This window comes from Acanthopagrus latus, chromosome 7 (assembly GCF_904848185.1).
Source record: "Acanthopagrus latus isolate v.2019 chromosome 7, fAcaLat1.1, whole genome shotgun sequence".
Classification (NCBI taxonomy): domain Eukaryota; kingdom Metazoa; phylum Chordata; class Actinopteri; order Spariformes; family Sparidae; genus Acanthopagrus; species Acanthopagrus latus.
The window spans coordinates 5066799-5072798 of record NC_051045.1 but is presented as its reverse complement, the minus strand read 5'-3'; positions in this window follow the sequence as shown (position 1 = coordinate 5072798).

Genomic DNA, 6000 nt, shown 5'->3' with positions numbered 1-6000 from the left:
TAGATTAAATCTGTTAAAAACTGTGTCCTCACTGCCTTTAAATATTAAGTTGAATGCATTTTAGAGGACAAGTTGAGATAATTATTTAGTGATTCAAAATAAATCAACTTTTATAGTTGTGTTGTTATTTTTTACTCAAAAACAGACCCAAACACGGGAGCCATTTGCAGGATTTTATTGGTTCTTGTAGCACAGGTGAACTGTCAAACAATGCATGATGGGAAGTCTGCTAATAGAAGCATTCTGGATGTTTTCTTTCGCAAACTTCACCCCCCAAACGAACGAATGATGAGATTCAGTGGTGTGTCATGCCCTGAGTTTGTTGGGATACGTATGACACACTACAAGATACAGCCAGTTTATATGTTTTACATCGTTTGGATGACACATGGAAGCTGTAAAGCCGATGTTTTTATTTAAAGGTTGTGTCATTTCTGTGGATGGACTCTTCTGCCGTGTGGCCGTTTTCCTCCAGGGCTGGTGTAACCTGACAGATTGAATACTCATGTCACAGATAATCACTGAGAGACGCTCCCACTGGAGGAGCTGACCTACACCCGAACACAATAAATGAGCGCAGAATTTTCCATTTAAGATCATTGTTGTCGGAATTGTTTGAAATATCTTGAGGAAGGTCCAGAGGGACCCAGAATTTAATGAATAAATTGTGTCGCGGGGTAAGAGCAGGGAGCGGACTCTTGTTTTTTTTTGTTTTTTTTTGAGACTGAATAGACTCACAAGTTAAAATATTCAAGGCAGTGCAAAGGTTTCACCACAACGATGAATGCTGAATGGGGTTTGTAATAAAATAGAGACAGACAGACCTCAGAAACCTGTTTTAATTCTTGGATTTATAAAGTTTCTATGTCCAGTGACATTAAAATGGATCCAAAAACAAATCCACGTACGGTGATGGGGATTTTTTGATCTCTGTGGCTGAACAACAACAAATCATTAGGTCACACTGCTGAGAGCGATGAAACGGTAGAATTTTAAACAACCCAGCAAGTAAATGGACCTGAACCCTGACACGAATCAGCCTGTGCCAACACACGAAGCGCTGAGAAGTGTTTGACAGATAAATGTTTGAAAACAGAACGTAGTGAGCAGTCAAGTGGAGCTTGTCATCAGCAGATTACAGGTGGTGGTCCGCAAGGAGAAAAAAAAAAAAAAAGAAAGACTGATATCGGTGAAATCAGAGCCGTGTTTATGTAACCACAGTCGCTGCCAGCACCGTTCGACAGGAATTTAAATCACGAAACAAATTTGTCACTCTATTTTCTCCATCTATTGGGTATCTGATACATTCCTTTGACTTCTTGAATGATACAAATGAATGACTGTTTGCTCTCTGGAATGGAAGCCCTCTGATCCTCGAATGCAAAATTGTACCGAACTGACTCCAATTATCGGAGGCTGTGTTGTTTTGGGCGCCGATCCATCTGTAAATGGAAGACAATCTGAGAGTATCACAACGACAGCCCTGAATAGCTGCCATTTTGTGAGATTTGTGTCATCACCCAGCTCTGACAAATGGTTTGTCGTGCCTAATGTGCATGTCAATATGTTTCCATGGCAATGGAGTTGTCAGGGATGAGAGGCGATGGCTCGCAATGTGCCAAGAAAACTCTTTTGGAATTGTGTCAGGGGGAAAAAAAAAAAAAAGTAACTTTAATTTGAAGGGATGCCTGTCTGACCCAGTGTTCCTGTACTGAGGAAACTTCAGCTGTTGATACGTCAGGTCGTGTGATTATCCAAATAATCCTGCACTGATAGCAAACAGCAGGTTTTCACATTTAGCTCTCAGTACTGGAGCCATGCTTTTGCAATGCATGATGGGTAATTATTTGGAATATTACAATACGATGTAAAGAAAATGGTACATTACAAGGAAATATTGTAATGATGCAATACAAATACTGTCGTTTTTACAACAAGATAAACATGCTGACAGGCAAAATATGGTTAGGTCAATGTGAAAACATAGTATTGCTGTAATATTACTGTGAATTTACTGTAAATTTGTACATTTATAAAAACTGCATATGCTCATTACAGTATCATATACAGTGTATTTTCACAGTAAAACGGTGTCTGAGTTAATGTAGAAACAGAATTCCTGTGATTTTCATCTTTATTACTGTTAGATAATTACAAATTGTCAAATTACAGTCATTTTTTTATAGTGTGGGAGTATCAGGTGACATTATGCAGATTTAAAGATGATCCCAGAAATACAAATCTAATGTACCAACCTGTGAAGATAGCAATGTAGGAAAAACATTTTGCCAGAATAGTACATTTCTAGAAAACCACTTGATTATGGTTTGGAAAATATCAGGTTTTTGCTTAAAATACCGCTTTTAGTCACAGCAAACAGTGCTGGAAATGTCCAGAAATGTCATTAAATACACCCAGATTTGTCAGGACAAACACAGCTGCAAATCATCCCAAGTTCTCCTAAAAAATATCTACAAATGTTGAAACGCAGACTCGAACTGCAGTCACCTGTTTGGCAGCCTGTAACTCCACCACCATCCTCTCCACCTCCCTCTGCCGACGTCAGCTCACGAGCATGTAACGCGAATGTGATGGCAGGTTTCATATGAACTTCATCAGGGTACGTGACGCGTACAAGTTTGGATGTAACTGCGGTTTGCAGAAATGTAACTGCTAACATAATAATCCTGTCAACTGGCCTGATGTTTCCATATAAGACAACTGAAACACATTTCTTTGATAACGTTTATTGTTGTTGTCACAGATCAAGTCAGTTGCTTCAATACAAAGTTAGGGGTAGACAGTCATAAATCTGTTTCTTTCAAGTAGCTTACTGCTCTTTATTTCCATTAAAAACTACTTGATTCTTCTACACGGCTGCATTTCAGAGGAAAACTTCACCTGACAGCCAGTTACTGTTTCCTTTTAGCTTCAGAAGCCGAGTAAAGTTATTCCCATCTGACGCTCTGCACTAACATGAGATTGTGACAGATCAGAGAAGTGGAGTGTTCTCTTTCAGTAGAGCTCCAAAATTGTAGTGTCATGAATGAAGCTCCTGATTAATATAAAAAAAAAAAAATGTGTTGGTTTCTTAGAATTGATAGAATTTGTAAATGGTTGGTCATTTTTTGCTGGAGGCGCACTGAGAGAACTGTCAAGCTACACCACCAAGACCTCAAAGGTCAAGAGACTCGCCGCCTTTCGTCTTTTTCGCAGCAACTTGTTATTTTCATTGAATAATTACTCCAGGATTTGAAATGCGGTGGAAAAACTTTCATTTCAAGGTGATATCGTCACAGTCTTTGTCTTCTCGAAGGACCTTGGAAACCTCGTTGAAAACTACTTCACCGTGAAACATACAAACATTATCTCCAGCACTCATGTGTCACCGTGTCAGGCGGAGTCAAAGTTCAATCATTAAATAACTAGAAAACCAGTTAAAGCAAAAAAAAAAATCCTTTCATCAGTTTGTGTGTGTGTGTGTGTGTGTACATCAATTTATGTCGCTGCCAACTCCGCCATCACGGTGAGACGACATCAGATAGCAGACGAAGCACATTAATATTTTACCTGCTCCCTCCAGCAATTACTTCCTTTTTAGACAAATTAATTCTATAGGGGACTCGTTTTATCATCTGAACGGGACAAATAAAAAAAAAAAAAGGGAAGAAAATAACTTCACACCCATCACTGGGTCTTGATAAAAAAAAGTATAAAAAAAAAAAGAACAAGTCTCTGAGGAATTTAATTAGTAGTCAAAAGGAGAGTATGTACTCTGCATATAACACACTGATCATGGCGGACAAGCCGTAATGAGCTGCGCTGGTAATCTTCAAAAAGGCACAGGCCTTTTTTTTGTATGAAGTCACTGTATATAGTTTTTACACTAATTAAACATACATCCAAAGTGGTGCTTTTTCAATGCAACAGGCCAGAGGCAACCGGAGATACGAGCTGCCAGTCACCGGCAGAGGCAGCGGCTATCCATCACATTTCAATGTTTTGTCTTAGAGAAAAGATAGAATGAGCTGGAATCAGCAGTAAAGTATATTTGTCTAAACTTCTTGGCCTGCAGTGCAAACAAGCTGTAAACACAGTATCGACACATTAACACCACTTAAACACACAAGATGCCATTTCATGTGTTTCTCAATCAAAAGAAAACAAATAATCTGGACCGCTCAGCTGATCAGAGTCGAGCAGAGCCAGAACCTTCTGGAGGAGGAAACACCCGAGTCACATCAGATCCTGCTCTGATCCGGATACTCTGCGGAGTATCCGTTTCAAAGGGAGAGAAAGAACAAGTCGAGTGTTGAGTGCTGAGTTTAGTGTGAGATTGACTTAAATTTAAACATACAAACTTGCGTTGCTGTTGCTCACAAGTTTACGGCAGATGTGCAATAAGATCGCTCTGATTGTTTGGGGTGAAAAAACACTCAAAAAAACACAAACGATCCCACTGTCTTGCACGAGTAATACGAGGCAAACGTGCTTTGCTGGTTGTGAACACACCATTAAATCATTTGACATTAAATGTTCATGGACGACTTTGAAAGTTTGACTCTCTGGACGCGACTAAATACACCGCATAGCTTGTGGATTTCTCTGGTCTTGTCATTTTTAGAGATTTCAATGCGGACATTTTACTTATTTACATATCTTATATCAAAGTTGATGCAGCAAAAGAGTTATCCTGGTTCTTTGAATAAGCAGCAGACATGTCGCAGGATTAACGCTCATTTGGAGGCGAGTTTCTGCCGATCTGATTAATCCATCTCAAAGTCCAATATTCCCTCTCATTTATAGAGTCAGTCCCCTCAAGTTATCTTAATTTTCAAAGCTCCGCTGTGTTCATCCGTTTGTTGTTTGGGGCTGAGCAGGTACCATACGGGGGATTTAACAGAGCTTATTTGCTGCGTGCCGCTGGAAACCGGGTTGACAAGAGCGGCGAGACTGAACCACAACACTGAATAAGCTGCTGACTGTAAAACAACAGCGAAACACAATCTGTAGTGCCGAGGTGAGCTGCAGTGTCTGTAGATGATTCCCTGCGGTTTGACTTCGAGCATACATCACAGAAGTCATTGAATCTTTGGCAACAGATTTGATCTGAGCGGCTTTGAATTAATAGGCAGGAACATCGACGCTGTTGAAACACGCGCGCTCTGATTAAATGTGAATTTGTTTAATTCCCTCAGCTGTCAGTTAAGCCGTATTCTTCTCGGGACGAGCTTGCACGTACACATTTACACATTTGGAGGGAGCTGTGACCCTGACAGCCGAACAATACAATACAATCTTTTCAGTGGCGGTGACGCGACGTCTCACAGTCAGAAAAGCCGCGGTGTGAACAAGAAAATGGTATTTTAGCTGCTTCAGTTTTAGTTTCCTGCTTTTGTTCACGCAGGCTTGTCGACACGCAGTCACAGCTGCCAGCCTGAAACTTGAATAAAACATTGTTAATGTTGTTAGTAACACCTCTGCGTTATAAGACCAGATAAGCCTTCAGTAATCCCCAGAGGGAGGAAAACTACGATGTCAACAGTGGAGGAAGAATTTCTCGGATCTTTCCCTCGATCAGAAGTACCAACGGACTGCTCTCCCTCCACACCTGCCCAGCGTCAGCCTCATTAGCCCTGTTCCCATAGTTCCTCAGCTTCAGCCCTGCTCACCTGTGTTCCTCCACCGCCTGCACCTCATCCTCTCACTGAAGCCCAGTCATTACTTCTTCGGTCTTGGTCGAGTCGTCTTGTTCTGTTTTCCCCTTCCTGCTGTTCTGGTGTGTTTGTTCGATCCCGCTGTTCAGGCATCTCGTTCCCGCGGTTTATTTGGAATAAGCATCCTCCAACTTGTGCCCGCCCGCCGTCTCCTGCGTTTGGGTCCAGCTCTTGTGAATCCGGAGAGGGATTTTTTCTTTTAATAGTTTATGTGGTTTAAGAAGTGGGAGAATTTTCTCAGCGCATGAAGGAACACTTGATCCTTCAGTGAATCACAAACATT